At 39.4% G+C, this 14624-nt stretch overlaps 1 protein-coding gene across 4 annotated transcripts in view; it reads left to right on the top strand.

The window, feature by feature from the left end:
• EDA2R (ectodysplasin A2 receptor) overlaps nucleotides 1–14624 on the top strand; it is a 127848-nt gene that overhangs the window by 25149 nt on the left and 88075 nt on the right. Inside the window, exons 1-2 of one of the 4 annotated variants that reach the window (XM_070785234.1) lie at nucleotides 982–1791; nucleotides 6885–6942. The exons of 1 other annotated variant lie outside the window; for it this stretch is intronic. The gene's annotated coding sequence lies outside the window, so the exon portion shown is untranslated. Of the gene's footprint in view, nucleotides 1–981; nucleotides 1792–6884; nucleotides 6943–14624 lie in introns of those variants that run through there. 2 more of the 4 variants (XM_070785236.1, XM_070785233.1) reach the window with 2 other exon arrangements.

Consider the following 14624-nt stretch of genomic DNA (forward strand, 5'->3'; position numbering starts at 1 on the left):
ACTTTAGCCAGAAATTTGGCTGAGAAAGAAAGAGAGATGAGGCTATTATTTGATGAGGCAATGTGGTAAAAGATTTTACTTTGCAGTGGGAAGAAGGGTATGTTTTGTGAGTAGAAAGGTTGGGCACAAGAGGGAAGGTGAATAATAATGATACTAGTGAGGCAGTAGTTTTAAAATGAGTCTTGGTTCTACTGAGTGAAGTCTAAGAGAGAGAGAAAGACAAATATCATATGATATTACTTATATGTAGAATCTAAAAATGGGAACAAACTAATTTATCTACAAAACAGAAATAAAATTACATATGTAGAAAACAAATTTATGGCTATCAGAGTGTAAGAAGGGGAAGGGATAAATTGGGTGATTGAGATTGACATATATACACTATTATATATAAAATAGATAACTAATAAGGACCTACTTATTAGAGTTCCACAGGGAATGCTATTCAGTACTCTGTAATGGCCTACACAGGAAAAGACTAAAAAAGAGTGGATATATGTATATGTATAACTGATTCACTTTGCTGTACAGCAGAAACTAACACAACATTGTAAATCAACTATACTCCAATAATTTAAAAAAAATAAAAAAACAAAGTACAAAAAAATGAGGCATGGTTTATAGGGAAGGGGTGAAGGGAAGATCTTGAGCTCTTGAGGCTAGGGTTGTTGAAAGTCTCCTAAGTTTGACCTTGAAGAATGTTTCCATCTTAGCTGGAAAGGACTTGTGTTTAAAAAAAAAAAAAAAAAGATAGCAAGAATGTGTCCATGGGAGAGTGCCCCCAGGCTAAAGGGTCCTCTTGCAGCCAGCTCACATTTCTTCATCCTGTGGGGCTCTGTGGCTACTCAAATTAAACATATTCAAAGTCTTTCTGACCTCTTCCATTCTGTCCTTTACCCCTGGTTCTCTAGTTAATTTATTTATTCCTTCTTCTATATACCAGTCTCCTTCCCAGCTCTGTCACATATTAGTTATTTGACATTGGGCAATCAGACTATGCCTCAGTTTTCTTATCTCTAAATTGTGAATCAAACTAGAGTAGTTATGAGGATTAAATTAGTTAATATATGTAAAACATTAAGAAGAGTGCCTGGAAGATATCAAGTGTTGCATAAGTGTTGTTATTGAGTGTTAGCTCATAATGTTTACCGATTAGTGGAAGGGAAAGGACAGACATTAAACAACCAAGCAAATTTATCAACTAAATTATTACAGATTACAATCCAGTGACAGTAAGGAAATAAGCATAATGCAGTGGACAAAGGAACGACTTGAATGAGTGAGGCTTATGTACAGAAGTGACACTCTGCCACAAAGACTCAAGTCCTCCCGAGAAGCCACAGATCTTAACCAGTTCCACAACGTCTCCTGCTTCTATTCCCTTTCTCCCTGCTTTAGTACCTGGAGTTTCCAGTTCCTGCCAAAGGTGGGGCTTTTTCACTATTCACCCACCCTTCCCCAACTCCTCCCCTACTCTCCCTGTCAGGGGTGAAACTTCTTTGTGTAGCCACGCCTAGACACTGCAGTGATCCAATAGCTGCTTCATGGGGGTGGGGAAGTAGGCAGTAGTATGAAAGGAAAGAGAATAGGTTCTGGCTGTTATTGCTGCACATGTGAAATGAGTCAGAGCAGAGCTTTGACTGTAATGGATTTCATCTACTGAGTGTGTGGTATGGAGCCTGGGGGCTGAGAAGTGGGGGCTTGGTGGGATATCTGGCCCACGCTGCAGTACACTTGTCCAAGAATTCTGTTGCTGGAGCAAGATCCATCCATCCATTCATTTACAGGGTAAGTGTGGAACACTCTCTGGTATGGCAAGGTGGTTGAGATTTGTGGAGCATAGATATTGGAGTTCAGGATCATGTTAGGTTGATCCTGCTAAGGTGCTACAAAGTCAGAATGGCTGGGAAGGTGTCCTGTGGCTGTCTGTCTACCCACCCATCTGTATCCAGAAAGTGCTGTATAAGATGCCAGGGACCTGCACTAATACCCTGATGACCTTGGTGAGCCAGTTCCCCTGGGTAGGCTTTTTCTGTACCCCTATGTCCTTTGGAAACATGCCTGGACCGTCCAACACCCCTATCTGCAGTTGGGAGATAAGGAAGAGAAGGAGTCTAGGAGCTTAGGGAAGGGAGGGAGGAGACGGATCATATTTGTAAAGTATCCCTAAGAAAGTTGAGCTGCTGGCCTACCCACGTGGCCCCTGGGCAAGTCAGGGCTTGTGTAAAGAGCTTGTAGGTTCTATTTGGGGGCTTTCAGTTTTCACCCTCACCCACCGGGCTGGGTTTCACTTGATCCTTCATTCCTGGAAACTGAACCCAGGGCAGTGATATTTTGATCCTGCCTTATCTCAAACATTGGCCAAGGCTAAGACAGCTGTGAGAACTGGGGGACAAGAAAAGACCCGCCAGGAAACTAGGCTGGGGAAGCAGAGACTGCAAGATATTATTTAGACAGATGTTGGCAGCTTTGACCAGTATCACACCATGCAGGGTGGCTAAGGCAGGAGAGTATGGGGTATCTTCCCCTACACAATTCTGCAGTCCCTTCCTTCACCCCAGCATACCTCCAATTCAACATAACAGACTCATTGAGCACCTACTCTGTGCCACACTATATGAGACAGACATATGCCTAAAGACATAGTCTGTGCCCACTAGCACCTCGTCATGGGTATATTAGCAATTAAATAAGATAAGCTTTAAAGATCTTGTCAAAATGTTTTGATGTTGTCAGATAAGGATCACATCTAATTAAGCCAGAGAAAATCAGAAAGGGTTTTTGAATTTTTTTTTTTTTTGACATTTTAGCACCTTTCAGAGCTGCAAAGCCAGACTACTTGAACTCAAATCCCATCCCTACCATTTATTAACTGTGTGACATTGATCAAGCATAATTACTACACCCTCTCTGAATTCTGTTTTAATCTAGGCTAAAGCCATAGATAATAATAGAGCTTACTTTATTAAGTTTCTGTGAGAATTAAATTAGATAATCTGTGTGAAATAATTGCACACACTTAGCACAGTGGCTGGACCAAAATAAGCACTTTATAAATGTTAACTATTATTATTATTTATGATGAGCCATGAAACACAGATAGGATTTCAACAGGTGGAAACAGGAGAGATGGCAGTCCAAGCAGAGAAAAAAACAAGAACAACTGTTTGGAGTAAGGGAAGCTCTGGGCTTGTGAAAAGAACACCAGCTGAACTGGATTTTAGATTACAATTAGGTGGAAAATGGAAGTTAAAGTTGCCATGGTAGATTGATGACAAACCATGGAAGACTTTTGAATGCTAGATTTTCTCTTTAATTCATCAGACTTTGGAAAATCATTGAAAGTTTCTGAGCTAAAGGAAGAAGACAAATCTGTGTCTCAGAAAGAATAATCTGGTAAACATGAGTTACCTTAATTGGAATAGGAAAACATGAGAGGTAGATAAACCAGATGCAGAGAGGGAATGAGACCCTGGAGGTGGTGACTATGGGAATGGAAATGAGGCAATGAATTTAACAAGATATCACAGAAGATGAATCTGCAGAATTTGGAAGTTAACAAATTACATGAGATTGAAAAAAGAAGAATGAGAGATTCAATATCTTTTGGGGTTGGTTTAGACTTTAAAATGTTGTGTATTCCACTAATTCCATCCATTTTTGTGGATGGTACAAATAGAAAGGGTATCCAATTTCTGAGTTAGACACAGCTTATTAAAGTTCTGAGTCTGCTACTTTTGCTGTTTGTGATCCTAAGCATATCAATTATTCCTTATTTCCAACCAGGACCAAAACAGTACTCATAGGACATTTAGAAATAGGTCCTGGGAGTGTGATTTTTGTACACAAGAAATGAAGTACTACTGCATTTAATGCCAACCAGATTGATACAGCAAAGCGTTGTTCCTACTACTCACTTATTATGCAGGTAGCTAGCCCACTGAGAAATACGAATTTCTCCAAAACTGTTTAGAGGGAGAATAGTATCCATATCATAAGTTTGTTGAAAGGATTAAAAGAAGTAATCCTTGTAAAATGTCTAGCATGATATCTGATGCATAGTAGGTTTTTATGAATCATAATTTTCTTTCACTCCAATTAACTACACCTTATAAAATCTTTGCTAGTTTCTGCCTGAATACTTTCAGAGGGAATGTACTTAATAATCTCTGAGAGAGTCCATTCCCGTCATAGAAAGCCCTGACTCTGCCAAAGTTCTTCCTTTTGTTAAGCTAAACTCAGTATTCCTGTGGCTTCCAGAGGTTCTAGTCATTCTCTCTGGGGCCACTCAGAGAAGTCTACTCAGTCTCTTCAGGATAGTTCCTCAAAGATCTGAAAACCAAAGACCAGATTCTCATTCATCTTTCATTCCCAGGTCAAAAATTATTCCATCTTTACTCTTATAGCTTGCTGTTATGTCAAATAAGACTCTGAGATTTTAAGCTATGTAAGTTGGAGTGGTGGTGGTACATTCAAAGTGATGGGAAACACTAAAAGGAACATGATGGATGAATGTGACAAGTTCCTTTGTAATTTATTATTTCTTAAATTCCCACTATGTGCCATGTACTTTCAAATACATAATCCCACTGACTACTTAACCCTAGGGAAGGTCCAGGTCTTCTGGTCTTAATTGTACAGGTGGCCAAATAGGCCCAAAGAAAATGAAACTTGCTAGAAATCATCGAGTTAGTAAGTGAGCAAAAACTGGAAACCAGATTTTTCTTACTCCAAGGTCAGTTTTGTTTTGTTTTACTTTTGATACTAGGTCCTAAATTTGGAGGCTTCGAATTCTAGTCCTGGCTCTGCCACTGACTGGCTATGTAAATGAAGAGAAATTCTATACTTTCTAGAGGAGCCTCAGTCTCCCCATCTGGATCATCAAGGAAATGAGGTTAGGTTGTCTTAAAGAATCCTTTTGAGATTCCATGACAATGTTTTCAATTATTTGATGGTTTGAAGTTTTAGCCAGTTACCAAAGATGAGGGAAAAAAAAAAAAAACATAATGAACTGAGGTGCCTGCCTATTACTAAAGGAGTTCAAGTAGATATGGATGGCATTTCTTTATTGAGCAACAGACCTTTGGGAATAAGATGACTTTTGAATTTCTGTCTAATTCTAAGATTGTACAATACTGAACATTGTTTTATAGGATGTACATTTACATATGAGATCATGAACTTCTTGTTATATCAGTTTCACCTTTCCCCCACTATCCCGCCACCTATCTTTTCCTTAGGCAGCCTAAAAAATAAAAGTCAAGCAATATTTTGGCATCAATATCTCATCCTGTACAGACAGGCTTCACTCTATGGACTGATTCTCCCATTCATATTGTGAGGATAAGTAGCCCTGAGCTGTGCTTGCAAATGCTTATCAGTTTGTATGTCTGTTTCCTTAGGATATTTCTGGCCTGTGAGGAAGAGATAGTGCATATGATAGAATTTAGATTGCTTTGTGAGAAAAAGCACTGTTCTTATTGACATCCTCAGAGAGATAAAGCTATTCCAGATAGTCTGGTAAATTGGACAGGGTGGAGAGAATATGGGGCAAGACCAAAGAACATTAATAAAAATCAGAAATGAGAGCACTTGAATGAGTTTTATCGAGTTCCTAACCCTGTAAAAAAATCATATTACAAATCCAGTTTTCAGCTGGGAGAACTCAGTCAAGAGTATATCCTCCTTGGGAAGTCACCTAGTACTACTGGTGGTGTGTGTGTGCACGCATGCATGTGCATGCTCAGTCAATTCAGTTGTGTCTGATTCTTTGCGACCCTATGAACTGTAGCCTGCTAGGCTTCTCTGTCCATGGGGATTCTCCAGGTAAGAATACTGGAGTGGGTTGCCATGCCCTCCTCCAGGGGATCTTCCTGACTCAGGGATCAAACCTATGTCTCTTAAGTCTCCTGAATTGGCAGGTGGGGTTTTTTGTTTGTTTGTTTTATCACTAGAACCACCTGGGAAGCCTACTGCTGGTGATGTAGGTAGCTTTTAATGATACCAGAATTTCATGGTATCTTGTGTTGGTCAGTACATGAATGTGACTCACTTTGGCTAGGGACACTGGGGAACAAAAGCAGTGATTTGGGGTATTGGTTGTTTGTCTGACCTGTGGCCTCTCTTCAATGTCCTTTGCTCCCAAACTCTGGGTGGAATAGAAACAACACTCATAGCAACCCCTCATATGTGTAGCACAATTTGGAGTTTCCAGAGCACTTTCACATACATTATTTCATTTATCCCTTGAACATCATCCAGGGTAGTTTTTGTACCCTTGCTCATACTTGGGAAAACTATTTTAGCAATCATTGTTTTCCTAATATGCTGGGAAAGATTGAGGGCAAGAGGAGTAGGGGATGACAGAGGATGAGATGGTTGGATGGCATCACCGACTCAACAGACGTGAGTTTGGGTAAACTCCGGGAGTTGGTGATGGACAGGGAGGCCTGGCGTGCTGCTGTTCATGGGGTCACAAAGAGTCAGACATGACTGAGCGACTGAACTGAACTGAACTGGATATGTTTTCATAATCAGCCCAAAGATGGCTGGTCTTAATTATATCACCATATTCTTAGCTACACTTTTCTCTTCCCCACTCCCTTTAACAATTTTTTCAGCAGTTTCCAGACACTAACCACATATTTATATACATTTTAGCATGCCCCCCCTCAATTTACAGTCTTTTAAGTTATGTTTGTCTTTTTTAGATTTGTGCTTTTTTTTATTGTGTGTTTTCACATGTTTTGAAGGAGAAAGATTTTAACTCACATGGTTAACATTTGCTTTTGGATGAATTAGAATTGCCCCATTGGATATTAATTCTATCTGTACAGTGACAATTGTTTTTAATAAAATTTTATTTTATTTTTCTACCCCAGCATCTTTATTCTTGCTGAGTCATTATCTGTTGCTCTGTACACTGGAATAAAAAACAAGGTAAATAGTTGTGACATCTTTAACTTTGCTAGCTCTCTTTATTCTCCTCTGTTGATATACTAATCAACAGTATTGGACCAAACATTGCTATCACTAACAGTTGAAATATTTCAACCACTTTGTAAATGAAAAGAGAAGCTTGATAAAAACTGTAACAACCACCTGTGGTCTCTGAATTATTTCTATTCCATGCACATATTGTGATATATTTGAATATTAAAAGACAATCTACTTTTGTCACATACCAACAAAATAATGCATTTCCAGTCCTGATGCTCCTTCACCTACCTGTACCAACAGCTGACACTATTGCTTATCTTTTACTTCTTAAAACTTTGTCCTGTACTATCCCATCCAGGTTCTATTCTTTCTTCCCTGGATTTCCCTTCTTGGTTGCTGCTGGCTATTCTTCTTCTTCCAGCTTCAAATATGGATGTCCATTAGTGTTTCATTCTTAACATTGTTCTTAGCTCATCAAGCCTCTGTTGTGATTTACTTAGGCCAATGCTGCTTAACCTTCCAAAAGTTTTTTTTTTTTTTTAATTCATCTAAGGTTTAAGTATGTTTTAAAAGTGAAAGTGTTAGTTGCTCAGTTGTGTCCAACTCTTTGTGACCCATGGACTGTTGTCTGCCAGGCTCCTCTGTCCGTGGAATTCTCCAGGTAAGAAGACTAGAGTGGATAGCCATTCCCTTCTCCAGGGAATCTTCCTGACCCAGGGATCAAACCTAGGTTTCCTGCATTTCAGGCAGACTCTTTACCATCTGAGCCAACAGGGAAGCCCTATGTTTTAAAGTACCCCAGATAATTCTGATGTGCATCCATGAACTGAGCTGGTATTTTTATGCATTTGACTTATTTCTAGCCCTAACCTATGTTCTACATATTTTAATTGCCTGTTGGGCACCACCACTGACATGTTCCTTTGTTTACTCCAACTTTCCAAACTTAAAACAATTTAATACTAAGTATGTTGTTGTTGTCATTGCTTTTAACTAAAAAGGAACTCCCCTTTTGCACTCTTTGTGGTCCCAAGATTAACCTGGCTTCCCAGGCAGAAACCTTTAGAATCTTCTCTGACTTGTGTCTTTCCCTCGATTCTCATGTCCATGTAATTGTAGAGTCCTATGGACTTTCCTTGTAAGATCTGTATCTCCCATCATCACTTCCTTTCTGCTCCTAGTGCTACCATGTTTGTCCTGGCACTTATCTCCTAGGGCTTGAGCAGAAAACCTATCTAGTCATTCTTTAAAGAACAGATGAATGTTCAGAAAATATTTTTGTCCCTATAAGATTACTGAGGAAATAGTAAATTTAAGTGACAGCCTGGGAGGACCTCCATTCCCTAATTTAGAGTTCAATACTGCCTTGGAAAGCATGTCATAATCATAAGTCTTAAATTACCTGTGAGTCCTGGCTTTGTTTAATGCTAGTTAAATAAATTTCAGTTCAGTTCAGGTGCTCAGTCATGTCTGACTCTTTGCAACCTCAAGGACTGCAGCAGGCCAAGCTTTCCTGTCCATCACCAACTCCCAGAGCTTGCTCAAACTCATGTCCATTGAGTCAGTGATGCCACCCAACCATCTCATCCTCTCTCAACCCTTCTCCCCCTACCTTCAATCTTACCCAGCATCAGGGTCTTTTCCAATGAGTCACTTCTTCCCATCAGGTGGCCAAAGTATTGGAGTTTCAGATTCAGCATCAGTCCTTCCAATGAATATTCAGGATTGATTTCCTTTAGGATTAACTAGTTTGACCTCCTTGCAGTCTGAGAGACTCTCAAGAGTCTTCTCCAACACCACAGTTCAAAAGCATCTATTCTTCAGTGTTCAGCTTTCTTTATAGTCACATCCATCCATGACTACTGGAAAAACCATAGCTTTGACTAGACAGATTTGTTGGCAAAGTAATGTATCTGCTTTTTAATATGCTGTCTAGGTTGGCCATAACTTTTCTTCCAAGGAGCAAGCATCTTTTAATTTCATGGCTGCACTCACCATCTGCAGTGATTTTTGAGCCCCCCAAAATAAAGTCTGTCACTGTTTCCATTGTTTCCCAATCTACTTTCCATGAAGTGATGGGACTGAATGTCATGATCTTAGTTTTCTGAATGTTAAGTTCTAAACCAACTTTTTCACTCTCCTCTTTCACTTTCATCAAGAGGCTCTTTAGTTCTTCTTCACTTTCTGCCATAAGGGTGGTGTCATCTACATATCTGAGGTTATTTATATTTCTCCCAGCAATCTTGATTCCAGCTTGTACTTCATCCAGCACGGCATTTTACATCATATACTCTCATTATAAGGTAAATAAGTTAAATAATGCATATAAGTTAAATAAGCAGGGTGACAATATACAGCCTTGGCATACTCCTTTCCTGATTTGGAACCAGTCTGTTGTTCCATGTCCACTTCTAACTGTTGCTTCTTGAACTGCATACAGATTTCTCAGGAGGCAGGTAAGGTGGTCTGGTATTCCCATCTCTTTAGGAATTTTCAACAGTTTATGATCCACACAATCAAAGGCTTTGGTGTAGTCAATAAAGCAGAAGTAGATTTTTTTTTTGCAACTCTCTTGCTTTTTCGATGATCCAACAATTTGATGGGTCAACAATTGCCAACGATTTGTTGGCAATTTTATCTCTGTTTCCCTTTGCCTTTTCTAAATCCAGCTTGAACATCTGGAAGTTCACAGTTCACATACCCTAGAAGCCTGACTTGGAGAATTTTAAGCATTACTTTGCTAGGGTGTGAGATGAGTACAATTGTGTGGTAGTTTGAACATTCTTTGGCATTTCCCTTCTTTGGGTTTGGAATGCAAACTGACCTTTTCCAGTCCTATGGCCACCGCTGAGTTTTCCAAATTTGCTGGCATACTGAGTGCAGAACTGTCACAGCATCATCTTTTAGGATTTGAAATAGCTCAACTGGAATTCCATCACTTCTACTAGCTTTGTTCATAGTGATGTTTCCTAAGGCCCACTTGACTTCACATTCCAGGATGTCTGGCTCTAGGTGAGTGATCACACCATCATGGGTATCTAGGTCATGAAGATCTTTTTTGTATGATTCTTCAGTGTATTTGAGGTATTTTTTTTCACTTTAAGCCTCTGTTTTAAAAATCCATTAATTGATGATAACAATCCATGGCTTATTCTCAGAGTTATTGGAAGAAACTATTGAGCTAACTGGTATGAAACCCTTTCCAATTGTAAAACCTTTCACTAGGCCAGAAGATTGTTACCATTTTTTTTTTTTTTTTGTAAATGTTTACCATTCACTCATTCAACAAATATTTATTTAGTCTCTACTGTATGCCAGGCATGTTCTAGGCATTGGGGATGAAGTACTAAACACAATGACCATGATCTCATGGTGCTTACATTTTAGTTGTGTTAGAAACAAGCAATAAAGAAGTAAATAAGTAAGATATAAAATGTGTCAGATGGTCATAAGTTCAATTGAGAAGAATGAAACAGGAGAAAGACATAGGGAATATGGTGTGAAGTTGAAGTTTTAAGAGGGTGGTTAGAAAAGCCTCCCTAAGAAGATATTATAAGATCAAAGAACTGAAGAAGGTGAGGAAAGTAGTGATGTACATATCTAGGGGAACACATGCCTGACTAAGGGAACAGTGAGTATCAAAGACCTTAAGGTGGGAGCATTTTCAGGTTAGTTTCAGGAAGAGCAAGGAGGTTGGCATGGTTTGAGTTAAGAGAATAATAGGAAGAAGAGTAGATTATGGGATCAAAGAGGTGATGGGGAGATAGGAAGATCACCTAAAGCCTCATTGGCCATTATGAGGACTTTAGTTTTATTGAGTAGGGAGAGCCATCAATGCATTTTGAGGTTGGAAGTGACATGATTTAACATGTTTTAAAGGATCATTCCACCTTCAGCCCATGTCACACTATTACTTATTCTTTCCAGAAAAATAAATGAGTAGGCCTCAAGTTACTCCCTCATCAAGTTCCCTCTAAATGTGACTGCATTTAGACTGCATTTTTCTGACTGCACCTAATATTCAGGAAAAATGTACAAGAGCCAAAAAGGGTCTTAAATGATTTTCAGGGAATTCCTTAACTACCCAGTGGTTAGGACTCTGAACTTCCACTGCTGGAGGCCTGGGTTTGATCCCTGGTTCGGGAACTCAGATCCCACAAGTTGAGTTGAGGAACCAAAACAGAAAAAACAAACGATGACTTTCAAAGTTGGCTGTACATGAGAATTACCTCCTGAATTTTTAAAAATTCCAAATACATCAGAATCTCAGAAATGCAAACGAAATATATATGTTTTTTGGAATTCCCAAGATGCACTAGGTGAGAACCACTAGTCAAAGATTTGACCAAATCCTCATGGTATGATTGGGGACCTTGAGTCCAGCAATGGGGAGGAATACACTTTTGATAGCACAGCTAGACCTGGGACCACTCACCATTCTGAGGAATGCAGAATTCACAAATATGTGGGCAGAAAGAAGATATGAAGTTTGATAGTTTGGAAGCAGATTATGGGCAAGAGAAAGCTGGGATAGAAGTGGCCCTGAGCCATGCCAAGAAAGAGAAGGCTGAGAGCCAGCACCAAGTGATAAAACATCTGGATTATAGGCCAAACATCTGGAAATAATGAAGGCATTGCACATATTAGAAGCTTGATTTTCAAAGAAATTACTATTCTCAAGCCCGCACTGAGCACCTACTTTGATTTTTGCCAGTCCCCTGCATGTGGGTGACTGGGTAGGCTCACAAGGAGAGGAATGGGCAGGGCATGGACCACCTGCTGTCTTCCTCATCCTCTTTAATCTCACATCTCCTGCACTGCCCAGGCAAGGCAAATATCTTCCATTAAGTCCTGAGTTCTTAATTTAGACCTGTCATCCTGTTTTGCCCACCCGTCCTAGATAGAGAAAGCACGTTTCATCCCACAGGCATGTGCAAGTTGAGAAGAACAGCAGTCACAAGCTGTGGCCAAAGGCAGCTGCACTGGCAGTAGTTTAAGTACCTAATATCAGCAGAAACTTGGCAATGTCAATTTTTCAGGGCACCATGAGCTCATGTGGGAATTACTATTAATGTCATTCTCATTGCTTATCCTTTTCCCTGTCAACTTGCATTCTTATTTTTCTAGATTATTTTTTTCAAAGGGGACAGGATCAGGACAAGAGGATAGACAGGGTGAACAGTCACATGACAAAGACAGACAAAATAAGGATATACTCTAGTCATCTTGCCACTTGTCAGCCCCTCTGGTTAAACCCAATCAATAACCCAAACAGCACTTAATAGATAACTTTGCATTAAAAATCATTTGGAGGCATATATAAGAATATTCATAATACCTTTTTAAGTTTTAATTTGGGGAATAACAAGCATTGTCTAATAGAATGATATAGGGTAGTTCAAGGTATTAAAGGAAACGCTGAAGAACTAGGATTTTTATGAACTATAATTCTCAGGTCATAAATTTCACTTTTGTAAAGTGTACAGTTCACCGTTTTTTTTTTTTTTTTTTTTTTTAACATATTCACCAAATCACACACCATCACTACTATCTAGTTCCAGACAGTACCCATTGAGTAGTTATTTCACATTCTCTCCTTCCCTCAGCCCCTGGCAACTACTAGCCTACTTTCTGCCTCTGTGAATTGTCTATTCTGGATATTTCATATAAATGGAATCATGTATTTGTCCTTTTGTGTGGCTTCTTTCACTTAGCATTATACAAGGTCCATCCATGTTGTAGTCCTTACTGAGTATTTCACTCCTTTTTCTAGCTAAATAATATTTAATTGTATTGCCAGTACTCTTGCCTGAAAAATCCCATGGACGGAGGAGCCTGGTAGGCTGCAGTCCTTGGGGCCGCTAAGAGTCGAGCACGACTGAGCGACTTCACTTTCACTTTTCACTTTCATGCATTGGAGAAGGAAATGGCAACCCACTCCAGTATTCTTGCCTGGAGAATCCCAGGGACAGAGGAGCCTAATGGGCTGCCGTCTATGGGGTCACACAGAGTCGGACATGACTGAAGTGACTTAGCAGCAGACTACACTTTGTTTATCCACTTATCAGTTGATTTATATTTGAGTTGTTTCTACGATTTGGGCTATTATGAATAGTGGTGCTAAGAATATTCATGTCCAGATTTTTGTGTGAATATGTATTTTCATTTATTTTGGTTATATAACAAAAGATAGGAATTGCTGGATCACATGGTAACTTTATGTTTAATATTTTCAGGAACTGCAAAACCATTTTTCAAAGAGAGTACACCAGCTTACATTTACCAGCAGTATATGAAGTTGCAATTTACCACATCCTTCCCAACATTTAATCATCCCCCTTTTTTTTATTATGGCCACTTTAGTGGGTATGAAATAGTATTCATGGTGATTTTGATCAACATTCCTCTAATTGCTAATGATGTTAAAGCATCTTTTTTTTTTTTTTTGTCCTTATTGGCCATTTTAATATGTTTTTTGAGCAACGTATATTCAAATATTTAATTAGATTATTTGTCCTTTTATTGTTGAGTCATAAGATTTCCATATTGTATGTGCTAAGTGTGTGCTAAGTCACTTCAGTCATGTCCGACTCTGTGCAACTCTATAGACTGTAGTCTGCCAGGGTCCTCTGTCCATGAGATTCTCCAGGTAAGAATAGTGAAGTGTGTTGCCATGCCCTCCTGCAGGGGATCTTCCCAACCCAGAGACTGAACCAGTATCTCCTATGTCTCCCGCATTGACAGGCAGTTTCTTTACCACTACTTCCCTGGTAGCTCAGAGGGTAAATCATCTGCCTTCAATGCAGGAGACCTGGGCTTGATCCCTGGGTCGGGAAGATCCCCTGGAGAAGGGAATGGCAACCCACTCCAGTATTTTTGCCTGGAGAATCCCATGGCTGGAGGAGCCTGGTAGGCTACAGTCCACAGGGTCACAAAGAGTTGGACACGACTGAGCAACTTCCCTTTCCCTTTCTTTACCACTAGTGCCACCTGGGAAGCCCATTATATATATATATATATATATATATATATATATATATATATATGTGTGTGTGTGTGTGTGTGTGTATTACAATATATATATTATATAATATATATATATTTTATTACAATATATACATTATACATGTGTATTTTATATATATATATATGTGTATATACACACATACATTGATATATAGTTTGTGTGTTCATGCTTAGTTACTCAGTTGTGTCCGACTCTTTGGGACCCCGTGGATTGTAGCCTGCAAAATCTGTCCATGGAATTCTTTAGGCAAGAATACTAAAGTGGGTTGCCATTCCCTTCTCCAAGGGATCTTCCCAACCCAGAGATCGAACCTGGGTGTCCTGCATTGCAGGTGGATACTTTGCTGTCTGAGCCACCAGGGAAGCCCTTCATATAGCTTGTCAGTTCTCTATAACTTACAGTTTTGTTTTTTTTTTTCCTGTTATGTGGGTTGTCTTTTTATTTTTTTTTAATTTTATTTTATTTTTAAACTTTATGTAATTGTATTAGTTTTGCCAAATATCAAAATGAATCTGCCACAGGTATACATGTGTTCCCCATCCTGAACCCTCCTCCCTCCTCCCTCCCCATACCATCCCTCTGGGTCGTCCCAGTGCACTAGCCCCAAGCATCCAGTATCGTGCATCAAACCTGGACTGGCATCTCGTTTCATACA

Source organism: Bos indicus, chromosome X (assembly GCF_029378745.1).
Source record: "Bos indicus isolate NIAB-ARS_2022 breed Sahiwal x Tharparkar chromosome X, NIAB-ARS_B.indTharparkar_mat_pri_1.0, whole genome shotgun sequence".
NCBI classification, from domain to species: Eukaryota; Metazoa; Chordata; class Mammalia; order Artiodactyla; family Bovidae; genus Bos; species Bos indicus.